The sequence below is a fragment of the Equus asinus genome, chromosome X, assembly GCF_041296235.1.
Source record: "Equus asinus isolate D_3611 breed Donkey chromosome X, EquAss-T2T_v2, whole genome shotgun sequence".
Lineage (NCBI taxonomy): Eukaryota > Metazoa > Chordata > Mammalia > Perissodactyla > Equidae > Equus > Equus asinus.
The window spans coordinates 81,875,118-81,893,118 of NC_091820.1; positions in this window are offsets into that span (position 1 = coordinate 81,875,118).

Genomic DNA, 18,001 nt, shown 5'->3' on the forward strand with positions numbered 1-18,001 from the left:
TGGAGAGAAGGGAAGCCTCCAGCACTGCCGCTGGCAGTGGAAACCGGTGCAGCCACTAGGCCAAGCGGTGTGGAACTGCCTCCGAAATTTAAGAATCCATGTCCCATATGATCCAGCTATTCCTCTGGGGGGCGTTTAGCCAAAGAACTCGGAAACACTACCACCTAAAGACGTGCACCGCTGAGTTCACCACAGCCTTACTCCCGCTCTCCAAGACTTGGAAGCCGCCCTGGTGCCCAGCAAGGGACGAATGGAGAAGGAACATGGGCTATAGCCACACAATGGCAGACCACTCAGCGGGAACAAAGGATGCAATCCAGCCATTTGTGACCACCAGAATGGCTGGGAGGGTTTTAGGGGAAGTGAAACAAGCCCCAGGGACAAAGTCAAATACCGTAGGATCTCACTTACAAGGAGAAGAAAAAACAAGCACTAACCAACAGGTGGCACTGGACATTTGATCGGGGGCGACCAGAGGCAAAGCGGGGCGGTGGGGGAGGGTGAAAGAGATGATGAGGCACAAGTGTGTGGTGAGGGCCTGTGATTCGGCTTACGCTGGTGAAGAGGATGGAACCTACACGGAAGTCTAAATCGATGAGGATGTAAATCTGAAAGACATAGGATGTTCGAAAGCAGGGTTATGGCAATAAATCCACCTAAAATCAAACATCCAAAAAGGGGTCCAGAATGACGGCATACAGCTTTGGGGGCTGAAAGAGATTAGAGAAGGTGAACTTCCAAGGATGGAAAATCACCTCAAAAGCCTGACTGATGCTACAGAAAGGTAGACCATTCCAAATACATGAAGAGGAATCCTACCAAGAGAACCTGATCCGTGCTAAGCCCAGGAACCAACGGAAAACGTTACCGTCCATGATGTTCCTACTAATCCCCTTCACGAATAATCCAAACAGGCCCACATCTTCCCAAGTTCAGGCCACAGGTTGGTCCAAAAGTACAAGTCAGGGCCGGCCCTGTGGTGGAGCGGGCAAGTGCCCACGTTCCTCTTGGGTGGCCCGGGCCTCACTCTTTCACAGCGCGGGTGCAGATCACATTAGCACTGTTAGGGAATAGAGATTTCATGGTACGGTGCGGACAGAGGTCATAAAGGAGTAGCAATTGTGAGGGTCCGTTCTCAATACGCACCAGAAAAAGAACCGTGAGAATATTCCAATCTAGGAAGGCATCTGGTACACTTCCCCAAAGGAAGAAGGAAGGAAAACATGGGACCTGCCAAGGCGGAATTGGCAGAGTGCTAGGAGATGACACGATCATTGCGCATCAGAGGATTGCCTGGGCAACTTCAACTTGGGAGGGAGTCCAGGACTTTCTCTGGGGAAGGTCCACCCACTTGGCCATCTACCCAAGACATAAGAGATAACACCCAGGGTAATCTTAAAGGAAAGAAACCAGTGTCTAGAGAGAAGGGAGCAGGCCTTTCCAAGTTCGAGGAGAAAGTTAGAAACCGACAAGAAATCCAGAAAAAGGAAAACTATCCTACCTGGAAAGGGGGAGGAGTCAGACTGGTCTGAGATGGCTCTGAAACTCTGTGTGCTTGGAGGTTGTCAGGACAACTTGGCCTTCTGAGGTTCTTTATGACATCACGGTGAACATGTCCCCCAAGATGGCCGCATGGTTACAGTCTGAGGATTGGCCTAGGCTGGGCTATTAAAGGGAGACATACCCAGAAACTGCTTTGACAAACAGAAAGAGGGCACAGAAACTGGAAGAGATCAAACAGACTCTGATGCCAGGGATAAGAAAGGAATCCTTGGCAAGAAGCCAGAATAGAGGGACAAGCACTGAGAGGAGAACATTGTCATCTATTCAAGTCTATGGGGAGGCCATGCTGATTCAAGCTTGAAACTTGATTGGAAACACGAGGCCGCACTTGGGCCTTATCAGACCTACAGTGTCCTTCTGCCTTAAGCATAATCCAAAGTCAAGAAGGATCTCTTGAGGACGTTGAAGAGAAGAGTCGATGCCTCCTTTCCAAGGGCCCTAACATTCTTCGAAGATCAGTCTCACTTTCCATAGCTCTGGCGTCACGGGGGCCCACTGGCCACATGCTAATGCGTCCCAAGAGATGTCTTGGAAGCCTTGAAGGAATGGAGCCCTGTCATGCTTGGGGTAGGTCTCTTTGTTGGGAAGGGCTCTACAAGTGTGCTGAAAATCACCCTTTTCCAGAGGGCTTGGTTCCTTTGTGAAGGCTGCCCTCCCAGGCTAGAGTGCTCACTTTGGCTCCAATGAAATTCTCTCCCCCGACTTCTTGCCGTAGAAGGATTATTGATTATGTGCTTTGACGCCATATGGAAGGAAGCTGGCTGAAAATTAGAACATTACAATTCTGTTTCCAGAAAAATAAACATGCCAGGGCTGAGGATGTAGGTCAAACAAATGGCACAGCCTATAGAAATAAAGTCAGCCCTTATCTAGATGGAATCTAGGGCAATGTTCAAGGGTCAGGGGTCAAGTTCGAAACTTCCCGACTCCACAAAAGAGAAAGAAAAATATCTTTCCTGGAGCGAGGAATTCATCAGATTTGTCTAATTTGTCTCAGAAAAACATTCTGTCCATGAAGGGGGTTGCCAGGACCACCTCGAATTTGGAGTTTCTGATCTCAGGATGTCAAACCAAGCCAGATGACCACGGGTTGTCAGTGCTTCGCTTGACCTAGGCTAGGATAGCAAAGAGTCCTACAAGTGACCGCTGCAAATTCAAAGACAGCAACCAAGAATCACGAAAGCACTCACACCTCGGCCTAGAGAACATACGGTGATTCAAGAAATACAAAATTAATCACTTGGACTGAAGGAGAACGGACTGATGAGCACATCTAAGGGAGATAGCTGAGAAAGACCATGACGAGTATACTGTGGAAAAGAAAAAAAGGTCCCAGAAAATGCAAGGCGAACAGATATCACACCTGAATAATCCACAATGAAAGATGTCAGTCTTTAGACACACTGTGCTGGAACGTTTGAAAGTCAGAGAAATTCACAAGCCAAAAAACGGCAACGAAGGTCAAACCTGGGCTCACTGGGAAGGGTGCGTTATGAGACTGCTCCAAGCGGGCTCTGAAGCCCTGTGTCCGTGAAGTTTGCCGGGACAGCAGACGCACAACTATGACCAATCCTCTGACGTCACAGTGGCCCCGACAAACAACCTGGCCTCATCTACACAGTGCCAGAGTTGGGCTCAAGCAGCATATTCAAGCCCCATTGCACTCAACTGCAGGTTGCCAATGGAACATGAAAGGGGCCGGCCGGTGGTGCAGCGGTGAGGTCCGCAGCTTCTGGGTCGGTGGCCCGGGGTGGGCCGGGTGGAATCCTGGGGGTGAGCCTCCTCACCACTGCTTCAGTCATTCTGGGGCAGGCGTCCGAGGGGGTGCAGAGGCAGATGGGAAGGGACGTTAGATAGGGCCAGACTTCCACAGCAAATACAGGAGCATTGCCAGCAGATGTGAGCACAGCGATGCACTTCTGCCAAAACAGAACCAATTACAAGTTGCAAAGAGTAGACAAATGGAAGCTAAACACAAACGAACAAAAAACACAGCTTGCCAGTACGAAGAAGAAGATGTCTATGAAGAACCTTAGCAAAACATGTGAAAGCTATGTCAACCGAAAACTAGCAAACGTTTGGGGAAAGAAATTCAAGACGACACAAGGAAAAAGAAGGATATTCCGGGACCTAGGAATGGAAGAATTAACACACTTGAAACGTCCATAGCGGAGAAAGGAATCTCTGGATTCCATGCAATCCCAGTCAAAGTTGAAGCCATATTTGCCAGAGAGATAGAAGAGAGAATCCTAAAGTTTCCAGCCAGCAACAAGAGACGCTGAATAGGCCAAGGAATCCTCAGGAAAATGAACAAAGCAGGACGTATCACACTTTCTGATTTCAACATAGAGGACGAAGCGCTAGGTACCGAAACGGCACAGTCCGGGCCCAAAAACAGGCACACAGACCCATGCAACAGAATCGAGAGCCCAGAGCCCAACTCAAACATACATGGACAGCCCATTTGCGACCAGGGAGCCAAGAGGAGACAGTGGACAAAGGAGAGTCTCTCCAAGAAACGGTGCTGGGAAGCCTGCACAGCCACATGGAACACAACGAGAGTAGACCATGATGTGCCACCTGGCACACGCACCACCTGGAATGGATTAAAGCCCTGAATGGCACACTTGAAACCGTGAAACTTGTAGGAGAAGACCTAGGCAGAGTGCTCTTTGCCATCTGTCTGAGCCGCCTATTTGGAAGAAGCCTGTCTGACTGGGCAAGGGCAGCAAAGGAGACAAGAAACAAACGGGACCCTCACATGCAGACGCTTCTGCCCAGTCAAGGAAACCATCGACTCAATGCAAAGACAGCACAACAACTGGGAGTGGATGTTTGCAAAGCACACATCGGACAAGGGGTGAAAAGCCCAAAGATACAATCAACTCACATGTCTCCACAACAAAAAGAACAAGCCAATGAAATCCTGGGCCAAAGATGGACACAGAGATTTCTCCCAAGAAGATCTAAAGAGGGCCAACAGGTGCATGAAAACTTGTTCACCCTCATTAAGTCTGAGGCCAAGGCAAATCCAAACCGCAATGACATAGCAGCTCACTGTGGTCAGAATGGCTATAAGGAGGCAGACAGGAAACAACAAGCGTCAGAGAGGAGGTGGAGAGAAGGGAAGCCTCCAGCACTGCCGCTGGCAGTGGAAACCGGTGCAGCCACTAGGCCAAGCGGTGTGGAACTGCCTCCGAAATTTAAGAATCCATGTCCCATATGATCCAGCTATTCCTCTGGGGGGCGTTTAGCCAAAGAACTCGGAAACACTACCACCTAAAGACGTGCACCGCTGAGTTCACCACAGCCTTACTCCCGCTCTCCAAGACTTGGAAGCCGCCCTGGTGCCCAGCAAGGGACGAATGGAGAAGGAACATGGGCTATAGCCACACAATGGCAGACCACTCAGCGGGAACAAAGGATGCAATCCAGCCATTTGTGACCACCAGAATGGCTGGGAGGGTTTTAGGGGAAGTGAAACAAGCCCCAGGGACAAAGTCAAATACCGTAGGATCTCACTTACAAGGAGAAGAAAAAACAAGCACTAACCAACAGGTGGCACTGGACATTTGATCGGGGGCGACCAGAGGCAAAGCGGGGTGGTGGGGGAGGGTGAAAGAGATGATGAGGCACAAGTGTGTGGTGAGGGCCTGTGATTCGGCTTACGCTGGTGAAGAGGATGGAACCTACACGGAAGTCTAAATCGATGAGGATGTAAATCTGAAAGACATAGGATGTTCGAAAGCAGGGTTATGGCAATAAATCCACCTAAAATCAAACATCCAAAAAGGGGTCCAGAATGACGGCATACAGCTTTGGGGGCTGAAAGAGATTAGAGAAGGTGAACTTCCAAGGATGGAAAATCACCTCAAAAGCCTGACTGATGCTACAGAAAGGTAGACCATTCCAAATACATGAAGAGGAATCCTACCAAGAGAACCTGATCCGTGCTAAGCCCAGGAACCAACGGAAAACGTTACCGTCCATGATGTTCCTACTAATCCCCTTCACGAATAATCCAAACAGGCCCACATCTTCCCAAGTTCAGGCCACAGGTTGGTCCAAAAGTACAAGTCAGGGCCGGCCCTGTGGTGGAGCGGGCAAGTGCCCACGTTCCTCTTGGGTGGCCCGGGCCTCACTCTTTCACAGCGCGGGTGCAGATCACATTAGCACTGTTAGGGAATAGAGATTTCATGGTACGGTGCGGACAGAGGTCATAAAGGAGTAGCAATTGTGAGGGTCCGTTCTCAATACGCACCAGAAAAAGAACCGTGAGAATATTCCAATCTAGGAAGGCATCTGGTACACTTCCCCAAAGGAAGAAGGAAGGAAAACATGGGACCTGCCAAGGCGGAATTGGCAGAGTGCTAGGAGATGACACGATCATTGCGCATCAGAGGATTGCCTGGGCAACTTCAACTTGGGAGGGAGTCCAGGACTTTCTCTGGGGAAGGTCCACCCACTTGGCCATCTACCCAAGACATAAGAGATAACACCCAGGGTAATCTTAAAGGAAAGAAACCAGTGTCTAGAGAGAAGGGAGCAGGCCTTTCCAAGTTCGAGGAGAAAGTTAGAAACCGACAAGAAATCCAGAAAAAGGAAAACTATCCTGCCTGGAAAGGGGGAGGAGTCAGACTGGTCTGAGATGGCTCTGAAACTCTGTGTGCTTGGAGGTTGTCAGGACAACTTGGCCTTCTGAGGTTCTTTATGACATCACGGTGAACATGTCCCCCAAGATGGCCGCATGGTTACAGTCTGAGGATTGGCCTAGGCTGGGCTATTAAAGGGAGACATACCCAGAAACTGCTTTGACAAACAGAAAGAGGGCACAGAAACTGGAAGAGATCAAACAGACTCTGATGCCAGGGATAAGAAAGGAATCCTTGGCAAGAAGCCAGAATAGAGGGACAAGCACTGAGAGGAGAACATTGTCATCTATTCAAGTCTATGGGGAGGCCATGCTGATTCAAGCTTGAAACTTGATTGGAAACACGAGGCCGCACTTGGGCCTTATCAGACCTACAGTGTCCTTCTGCCTTAAGCATAATCCAAAGTCAAGAAGGATCTCTTGAGGACGTTGAAGAGAAGAGTCGATGCCTCCTTTCCAAGGGCCCTAACATTCTTCGAAGATCAGTCTCACTTTCCATAGCTCTGGCGTCACGGGGGCCCACTGGCCACATGCTAATGCGTCCCAAGAGATGTCTTGGAAGCCTTGAAGGAATGGAGCCCTGTCATGCTTGGGGTAGGTCTCTTTGTTGGGAAGGGCTCTACAAGTGTGCTGAAAATCACCCTTTTCCAGAGGGCTTGGTTCCTTTGTGAAGGCTGCCCTCCCAGGCTAGAGTGCTCACTTTGGCTCCAATGAAATTCTCTCCCCCGACTTCTTGCCGTAGAAGGATTATTGATTATGTGCTTTGACGCCATATGGAAGGAAGCTGGCTGAAAATTAGAACATTACAATTCTGTTTCCAGAAAAATAAACATGCCAGGGCTGAGGATGTAGGTCAAACAAATGGCACAGCCTATAGAAATAAAGTCAGCCCTTATCTAGATGGAATCTAGGGCAATGTTCAAGGGTCAGGGGTCAAGTTCGAAACTTCCCGACTCCACAAAAGAGAAAGAAAAATATCTTTCCTGGAGCGAGGAATTCATCAGATTTGTCTAATTTGTCTCAGAAAAACATTCTGTCCATGAAGGGGGTTGCCAGGACCACCTCGAATTTGGAGTTTCTGATCTCAGGATGTCAAACCAAGCCAGATGACCACGGGTTGTCAGTGCTTCGCTTGACCTAGGCTAGGATAGCAAAGAGTCCTACAAGTGACCGCTGCAAATTCAAAGACAGCAACCAAGAATCACGAAAGCACTCACACCTCGGCCTAGAGAACATACGGTGATTCAAGAAATACAAAATTAATCACTTGGACTGAAGGAGAACGGACTGATGAGCACATCTAAGGGAGATAGCTGAGAAAGACCATGACGAGTATACTGTGGAAAAGAAAAAAAGGTCCCAGAAAATGCAAGGCGAACAGATATCACACCTGAATAATCCACAATGAAAGATGTCAGTCTTTAGACACACTGTGCTGGAACGTTTGAAAGTCAGAGAAATTCACAAGCCAAAAAACGGCAACGAAGGTCAAACCTGGGCTCACTGGGAAGGGTGCGTTATGAGACTGCTCCAAGCGGGCTCTGAAGCCCTGTGTCCGTGAAGTTTGCCGGGACAGCAGACGCACAACTATGACCAATCCTCTGACGTCACAGTGGCCCCGACAGACCACCTGGCCTCATCTACACAGTGCCAGAGTTGGGCTCAAGCAGCATATTCAAGCCCCATTGCACTCAACTGCAGGTTGCCAATGGAACACGAAAGGGGCCAGCCGGTGGTGCAGCGGTGAGGTCCGCAGCTTCTGGGTCGGTGGTCCGGGGTGGGCCGGGTGGAATCCTGGGGGTGAGCCTCCTCACCACTGCTTCAGTCATTCTGGGGCAGGCGTCCGAGGGGGTGCAGAGGCAGATGGGAAGGGACGTTAGATAGGGCCAGACTTCCACAGCAAATACAGGAGCATTGCCAGCAGATGTGAGCACAGCGATGCACTTCTGCCAAAACAGAACCAATTACAAGTTGCAAAGAGTAGACAAACGGAAGCTAAACACAAACGAACAAAAAACACAGCTTGCCAGTACGAAGAAGAAGATGTCTATGAAGAGCCTTAGCAAAACAGGTGACAGCTATGTCAACCGAAAACTAGCAAACGTTTGGGGAAAGAAATTCAAGACGACAGAAGGAAAAAGAAGGATATTCCGGGACCTAGGAATGGAAGAATTAACACACTTGAAACGTCCCTAGCGGAGAAAGGAATCTCTGGATTCCATGCAATCCCAGTCAAAGTTGCAGCCATATTTGCCAGAGAGATAGAAGAGAGAATCCTAAAGTTTCCAGCCAGCAACAAGAGACCCTGAATAGGCCAAGGAATCCTCAGGAAAATGAACAAAGCAGGACGTATCACAATTTCTGATTTCAACATAGAGGACGAAGCGCTAGGTACCGAAACGGCACAGTCCGGGCCCACAAACAGGCACACAGACCCATGCAACAGATTCGAGAGCCCAGAGCCCAACTCAAACATACAAGGACAGCCCATTTGCGACCAGGGAGCCAAGAGGAGACAGTGGACAAAGGAGAGTCTCTCCGATAAACGGTGCTGGGAAGCCTGCACAGCCACATGGAACACAACGAGAGTAGACCATGATGTGCCACCTGGCACACGCACCACCTGGAATGGATTAAAGCCCTGAATGGCACACTTGAAACCGTGAAACTTGTAGGAGAAGACCTAGGCAGAGTGCTCTTTGCCATCTGTCTGAGCCGCCTATTTGGAAGAAGCCTGTCTGACTGGGCAAGGGCAGCAAAGGAGACAAGAAACAAACGGGACCACCTCACATGCAGACGCTTCTGACAGTCAAGGAAACCATCGACTCAATGCAAAGACAGCACAACAACTGGGAGTGGATGTTTGCAAAGCACACATCAGACAAGGGGTGAAAAGCCCAAAGATACAATCAACTCACACGTCTCCACAAGAAAAAGAACAAGCCAATGAAATCCTGGGCCAAAGATGGACACAGAGATTTCTCCCAAGAAGATCTAAAGAGGGCCAACAGGTGCATGAAAACTTGTTCACCCTCATTAAGTCTGAGGCCAAGGCAAATCCAAACCGCAATGACATAGCAGCTCACTGTGGTCAGAATGGCTATAAGGAGGCAGACAGGAAACAACAAGCGTCAGAGAGGAGGTGGAGAGAAGGGAAGCCTCCAGCACTGCCGCTGGCAGTGGAAACCGGTGCAGCCACTAGGCCAAGCGGTGTGGAACTGCCTCCGAAATTTAAGAATCCATGTCCCATATGATCCAGCTATTCCTCTGGGGGGCGTTTAGCCAAAGAACTCGGAAACACTACCACCTAAAGACGTGCACCGCTGAGTTCACCACAGCCTTACTCCCGCTCTCCAAGACTTGGAAGCCGCCCTGGTGCCCAGCAAGGGACGAATGGAGAAGGAACATGGGCTATAGCCACACAATGGCAGACCACTCAGCGGGAACAAAGGATGCAATCCAGCCATTTGTGACCACCAGAATGGCTGGGAGGGTTTTAGGGGAAGTGAAACAAGCCCCAGGGACAAAGTCAAATACCGTAGGATCTCACTTACAAGGAGAAGAAAAAACAAGCACTAACCAACAGGTGGCACTGGACATTTGATCGGGGGCGACCAGAGGCAAAGCGGGGTGGTGGGGGAGGGTGAAAGAGATGATGAGGCACAAGTGTGTGGTGAGGGCCTGTGATTCGGCTTACGCTGGTGAAGAGGATGGAACCTACACGGAAGTCTAAATCGATGAGGATGTAAATCTGAAAGACATAGGATGTTCGAAAGCAGGGTTATGGCAATAAATCCACCTAAAATCAAACATCCAAAAAGGGGTCCAGAATGACGGCATACAGCTTTGGGGGCTGAAAGAGATTAGAGAAGGTGAACTTCCAAGGATGGAAAATCACCTCAAAAGCCTGACTGATGCTACAGAAAGGTAGACCATTCCAAATACATGAAGAGGAATCCTACCAAGAGAACCTGATCCGTGCTAAGCCCAGGAACCAACGGAAAACGTTACCGTCCATGATGTTCCTACTAATCCCCTTCACGAATAATCCAAACAGGCCCACATCTTCCCAAGTTCAGGCCACAGGTTGGTCCAAAAGTACAAGTCAGGGCCGGCCCTGTGGTGGAGCGGGCAAGTGCCCACGTTCCTCTTGGGTGGCCCGGGCCTCACTCTTTCACAGCGCGGGTGCAGATCACATTAGCACTGTTAGGGAATAGAGATTTCATGGTACGGTGCGGACAGAGGTCATAAAGGAGTAGCAATTGTGAGGGTCCGTTCTCAATACGCACCAGAAAAAGAACCGTGAGAATATTCCAATCTAGGAAGGCATCTGGTACACTTCCCCAAAGGAAGAAGGAAGGAAAACATGGGACCTGCCAAGGCGGAATTGGCAGAGTGCTAGGAGATGACACGATCATTGCGCATCAGAGGATTGCCTGGGCAACTTCAACTTGGGAGGGAGTCCAGGACTTTCTCTGGGGAAGGTCCACCCACTTGGCCATCTACCCAAGACATAAGAGATAACACCCAGGGTAATCTTAAAGGAAAGAAACCAGTGTCTAGAGAGAAGGGAGCAGGCCTTTCCAAGTTCGAGGAGAAAGTTAGAAACCGACAAGAAATCCAGAAAAAGGAAAACTATCCTGCCTGGAAAGGGGGAGGAGTCAGACTGGTCTGAGATGGCTCTGAAACTCTGTGTGCTTGGAGGTTGTCAGGACAACTTGGCCTTCTGAGGTTCTTTATGACATCACGGTGAACATGTCCCCCAAGATGGCCGCATGGTTACAGTCTGAGGATTGGCCTAGGCTGGGCTATTAAAGGGAGACATACCCAGAAACTGCTTTGACAAACAGAAAGAGGGCACAGAAACTGGAAGAGATCAAACAGACTCTGATGCCAGGGATAAGAAAGGAATCCTTGGCAAGAAGCCAGAATAGAGGGACAAGCACTGAGAGGAGAACATTGTCATCTATTCAAGTCTATGGGGAGGCCATGCTGATTCAAGCTTGAAACTTGATTGGAAACACGAGGCCGCACTTGGGCCTTATCAGACCTACAGTGTCCTTCTGCCTTAAGCATAATCCAAAGTCAAGAAGGATCTCTTGAGGACGTTGAAGAGAAGAGTCGATGCCTCCTTTCCAAGGGCCCTAACATTCTTCGAAGATCAGTCTCACTTTCCATAGCTCTGGCGTCACGGGGGCCCACTGGCCACATGCTAATGCGTCCCAAGAGATGTCTTGGAAGCCTTGAAGGAATGGAGCCCTGTCATGCTTGGGGTAGGTCTCTTTGTTGGGAAGGGCTCTACAAGTGTGCTGAAAATCACCCTTTTCCAGAGGGCTTGGTTCCTTTGTGAAGGCTGCCCTCCCAGGCTAGAGTGCTCACTTTGGCTCCAATGAAATTCTCTCCCCCGACTTCTTGCCGTAGAAGGATTATTGATTATGTGCTTTGACGCCATATGGAAGGAAGCTGGCTGAAAATTAGAACATTACAATTCTGTTTCCAGAAAAATAAACATGCCAGGGCTGAGGATGTAGGTCAAACAAATGGCACAGCCTATAGAAATAAAGTCAGCCCTTATCTAGATGGAATCTAGGGCAATGTTCAAGGGTCAGGGGTCAAGTTCGAAACTTCCCGACTCCACAAAAGAGAAAGAAAAATATCTTTCCTGGAGCGAGGAATTCATCAGATTTGTCTAATTTGTCTCAGAAAAACATTCTGTCCATGAAGGGGGTTGCCAGGACCACCTCGAATTTGGAGTTTCTGATCTCAGGATGTCAAACCAAGCCAGATGACCACGGGTTGTCAGTGCTTCGCTTGACCTAGGCTAGGATAGCAAAGAGTCCTACAAGTGACCGCTGCAAATTCAAAGACAGCAACCAAGAATCACGAAAGCACTCACACCTCGGCCTAGAGAACATACGGTGATTCAAGAAATACAAAATTAATCACTTGGACTGAAGGAGAACGGACTGATGAGCACATCTAAGGGAGATAGCTGAGAAAGACCATGACGAGTATACTGTGGAAAAGAAAAAAAGGTCCCAGAAAATGCAAGGCGAACAGATATCACACCTGAATAATCCACAATGAAAGATGTCAGTCTTTAGACACACTGTGCTGGAACGTTTGAAAGTCAGAGAAATTCACAAGCCAAAAAACGGCAACGAAGGTCAAACCTGGGCTCACTGGGAAGGGTGCGTTATGAGACTGCTCCAAGCGGGCTCTGAAGCCCTGTGTCCGTGAAGTTTGCCGGGACAGCAGACGCACAACTATGACCAATCCTCTGACGTCACAGTGGCCCCGACAGACCACCTGGCCTCATCTACACAGTGCCAGAGTTGGGCTCAAGCAGCATATTCAAGCCCCATTGCACTCAACTGCAGGTTGCCAATGGAACACGAAAGGGGCCAGCCGGTGGTGCAGCGGTGAGGTCCGCAGCTTCTGGGTCGGTGGCCCGGGGTGGGCCGGGTGGAATCCTGGGGGTGAGCCTCCTCACCACTGCTTCAGTCATTCTGGGGCAGGCGTCCGAGGGGGTGCAGAGGCAGATGGGAAGGGACGTTAGATAGGGCCAGACTTCCACAGCAAATACAGGAGCATTGCCAGCAGATGTGAGCACAGCGATGCACTTCTGCCAAAACAGAACCAATTACAAGTTGCAAAGAGTAGACAAACGGAAGCTAAACACAAACGAACAAAAAACACAGCTTGCCAGTACGAAGAAGAAGATGTCTATGAAGAGCCTTAGCAAAACAGGTGACAGCTATGTCAACCGAAAACTAGCAAACGTTTGGGGAAAGAAATTCAAGACGACAGAAGGAAAAAGAAGGATATTCCGGGACCTAGGAATGGAAGAATTAACACACTTGAAACGTCCCTAGCGGAGAAAGGAATCTCTGGATTCCATGCAATCCCAGTCAAAGTTGCAGCCATATTTGCCAGAGAGATAGAAGAGAGAATCCTAAAGTTTCCAGCCAGCAACAAGAGACCCTGAATAGGCCAAGGAATCCTCAGGAAAATGAACAAAGCAGGACGTATCACAATTTCTGATTTCAACATAGAGGACGAAGCGCTAGGTACCGAAACGGCACAGTCCGGGCCCACAAACAGGCACACAGACCCATGCAACAGATTCGAGAGCCCAGAGCCCAACTCAAACATACAAGGACAGCCCATTTGCGACCAGGGAGCCAAGAGGAGACAGTGGACAAAGGAGAGTCTCTCCGATAAACGGTGCTGGGAAGCCTGCACAGCCACATGGAACACAACGAGAGTAGACCATGATGTGCCACCTGGCACACGCACCACCTGGAATGGATTAAAGCCCTGAATGGCACACTTGAAACCGTGAAACTTGTAGGAGAAGACCTAGGCAGAGTGCTCTTTGCCATCTGTCTGAGCCGCCTATTTGGAAGAAGCCTGTCTGACTGGGCAAGGGCAGCAAAGGAGACAAGAAACAAACGGGACCACCTCACATGCAGACGCTTCTGACAGTCAAGGAAACCATCGACTCAATGCAAAGACAGCACAACAACTGGGAGTGGATGTTTGCAAAGCACACATCAGACAAGGGGTGAAAAGCCCAAAGATACAATCAACTCACACGTCTCCACAAGAAAAAGAACAAGCCAATGAAATCCTGGGCCAAAGATGGACACAGAGATTTCTCCCAAGAAGATCTAAAGAGGGCCAACAGGTGCATGAAAACTTGTTCACCCTCATTAAGTCTGAGGCCAAGGCAAATCCAAACCGCAATGACATAGCAGCTCACTGTGGTCAGAATGGCTATAAGGAGGCAGACAGGAAACAACAAGCGTCAGAGAGGAGGTGGAGAGAAGGGAAGCCTCCAGCACTGCCGCTGGCAGTGGAAACCAGTGCAGCCACTAGGCGAAGCGGTGTGGAACTGCCTCCGAAATTTAAGAATCCATGTCCCATATGATCCAGCTATTCCTCTGGGGGGCGTTTAGCCAAAGAACTCGGAAACACTACCACCTAAAGACGTGCACCGCTGAGTTCACCACAGCCTTACTCCCGCTCTCCAAGACTTGGAAGCCGCCCTGGTGCCCAGCAAGGGACGAATGGAGAAGGAACATGGGCTATAGCCACACAATGGCAGACCACTCAGCGGGAACAAAGGATGCAATCCAGCCATTTGTGACCACCAGAATGGCTGGGAGGGTTTTAGGGGAAGTGAAACAAGCCCCAGGGACAAAGTCAAATACCGTAGGATCTCACTTACAAGGAGAATAAAAAACAAGCACTGACCAACAGGCGGCACTGGACATTTGATCGGGGGCGCCCAGAGGCAAAGCGGGGTGGTGGGGGAGGGTGAAAGAGATGATGAGGCACAAGTGTGTGGTGAGGGACTGTGATTCGGCTTACGCTGGTGAAGAGGATGGAACCTACACGGAAGTCTAAATCGATGAGGATGTAAATCTGAAAGACAGAGCATGTTCTAATGCAGGGTTATGGCAATAAATCCACCTAAAATCAAACATCCAAAAAGGGGTCCAGAATGAGGGCATACAGCTTTGGGGGCTGAAAGAGATTAGAGAAGGTGAACTTCCAAGGATGGAAAATCACCTCAAAAGCCTGACTGATGCTACAGAAAGGTAGACCATTCCAAATACATGAAGAGGAATCCTACCAAGAGAACCTGATCCGTGCTAAGCCCAGGAACCAACGGAAAACGTTACCGTCCATGATGTTCCTACTAATCCCCTTCACGAATAATCCAAACAGGCCCACATCTTCCCAAGTTCAGGCCACAGGTTGGTCCAAAAGTACAAGTCAGGGCCGGCCCTGTGGTGGAGCGGGCAAGTGCCCACGTTCCTCTTGGGTGGCCCGGGCCTCACTCTTTCACAGCGCGGGTGCAGATCACATTAGCACTGTTAGGGAATAGAGATTTCATGGTACGGTGCGAACAGAGGTCATAAAGGAGTAGCAATTGTGAGGGTCCGTTCTCAATACGCACCAGAAAAAGAACCGTGAGAATATTCCAATCTAGGAAGGCATCTGGTACACTTCCCCAAAGGAAGAAGGAAGGAAAACATGGGACCTGCCAAGGCGGAATTGGCAGAGTGCTAGGAGATGACACGATCATTGCGCATCAGAGGATTGCCCGGGCAACTTCAACTTGGGAGGGAGTCCAGGACTTTCTCTGGGGAAGGTCCACCCACTTGGCCATCTACCCAAGACATAAGAGATAACACCCAGGGTAATCTTACAGGAAAGAAACCAGTATCTAGAGAGAAGGGAGCAGGCCTTTCCAAGTTCGAGGAGAAAGTTAGAAACCGACAAGAAATCCAGAAAAAGGAAAACTATCCTACCTGGAAAGGGGGAGGAGTCAGACTGGTCTGAGATGGCTCTGAAACTCTGTGTGCTTGGAGGTTGTCAGGACAACTTGGCCTTCTGAGGTTCTTTATGACATCACGGTGAACATGTCCCCCAAGATGGCCGCATGGTTACAGTCTGAGGATTGGCCTAGGCTGGGCTATTAAATGGAGACATACCCAGAAACTGCTTTGACAAACAGAAAGCGGGCACAGAAACTGGAAGAGATCAAACAGACTCTGATGCCAGGGATAAGAAAGGAATCCTTGGCAAGAAGCCAGAATAGAGGGACAAGCACTGAGAGGAGAACATTGTCATCTATTCAAGTCTATGGGGAGGCCATGCTGATTCAAGCTTGAAACTTGATTGGAAACACGAGGCCGCACTTGGGCCTTATCAGACCTACAGTGTCCTTCTGCCTTAAGCATAATCCAAAGTCAAGAAGGATCTCTTGAGGACGTTGAAGAGAAGAGTCGATGCCTCCTTTCCTAGGCCCCTAGCATTCTTCGAAGATCAGTCTCACTTTCCATAGCTCTGGCGTCACGGGGGCCCACTGGCCAAATGCTAATGCGTCCCAAGAGATGTCTTGGAAGCCTTGAAGGAATGGAGCCCTGTCATGCTTGGGGTAGGTCTCTTTGTTGGGAAGGGCTCTACAAGTGTGCTGAAAATCACCCTTTTCCAGAGGGCTTGGTTCCTTTGTGGAGGCTGCCCTCCCAGGCTAGAGTGCTCACTTTGGCTCCAATGAAATTCTCTCCCCCGACTTCTTGCCGTAGAAGGATTATTGATTATGTGCTTTGACGCCATATGGAAGGAAGCTGGCTGAAAATTAGAACATTACAATTCTGTTTCCAGAAAAATAAACATGCCAGGGCTGAGGATGTAGGTCAAACAAATGGCACAGCCTATAGAAATAAAGTCAGCCCTTATCTAGATGGAATCTAGGGCAATGTTCAAGGGTCAGGGGTCAAGTTCGAAACTTCCCGACTCCACAAAAGAGAAAGAAAAATATCTTTCCTGGAGCGAGGAATTCATCAGATTTGTCTAATTTGTCTCAGAAAAACATTATGTCCATGAAGGGGGTTGCCAGGACCACCTCGAATTTGGAGTTTCTGATCTCAGGATGTCAAACCAAGCCAGATGACCACGGGTTGTCAGTGCTTCGCTTGACCTAGGCTAGGATAGCAAAGAGTCCTACAAGTGACCGCTGCAAATTCAAAGACAGCAACCAAGAATCACGAAAGCACTCACACCTCGGCCTAGAGAACATACGGTGATTCAAGAAATACAAAATTAATCACTTGGACTGAAGGAGAACGGACTGATGAGCACATCTAAGGGAGATAGCTGAGAAAGACCATGACGAGTATACTGTGGAAAAGAAAAAAAGGTCCCAGAAAATGCAAGGCGAACAGATATCACACCTGAATAATCCACAATGAAAGATGTCAGTCTTTAGACACACTGTGCTGGAACGTTTGAAAGTCAGAGAAATTCACAAGCCAAAAAACGGCAACGAAGGTCAAACCTGGGCTCACTGGGAAGGGTGCGTTATGAGACTGCTCCAAGCGGGCTCTGAAGCCCTGTGTCCGTGAAGTTTGCCGGGACAGCAGACGCACAGCTATGACCAATCCTCTGACGTCACAGTGGCCCCGACAAACAACCTGGCCTCATCTACACAGTGCCAGAGTTGGGCTCAAGCAGCATATTCAAGCCCCATTGCACTCAACTGCAGGTTGCCAATGGAACATGAAAGGGGCCGGCCGGTGGTGCAGCGGTGAGGTCCGCAGCTTCTGGGTCGGTGGCCCGGGGTGGGCCGGGTGGAATCCTGGGGGTGAGCCTCCTCACCACTGCTTCAGTCATTCTGGGGCAGGCGTCCGAGGGGGTGCAGAGGCAGATGGGAAGGGACGTTAGATAGGGCCAGACTTCCACAGCAAATACAGGAGCGTTGCCAGCAGATGTGAGCACAGCGATGCACTTCTGCCAAAACAGAACCAATTACAAGTTGCAAAGTATAGAAAAACGGAAGCTAAACACAAACGAACAAAAAACACAGCTTGCCAGTACGAAGAAGAAGATGTCTATGAAGAGCCTTAGCAAAACAGGTGAAAGCTATGTCAACCGAAAACTAGCAAACGTTTGGGGAAAGAAATTCAAGACGACACAAGGAAAAAGAAGGATATTCCGGGACCTAGGAATGGAAGAATTAACACACTTGAAACGTCCATAGCGGAGAAAGGAATCTCTGGATTCCATGCAATCCCAGTCAAAGTTGCAGCCATATTTGCCAGAGAGATAGAAGAGAGAATCCTAAAGTTTCCAGCCAGCAACAAGAGACCCTGAATAGGCCAAGGAATCCTCAGGAAAATGAACAAAGCAGGACGTATCACACTTTCTGATTTCAACATAGAGAACGAAGCGCTAGGTACCGAAACGGCACAGTCCGGGCCCAAAAACAGGCAC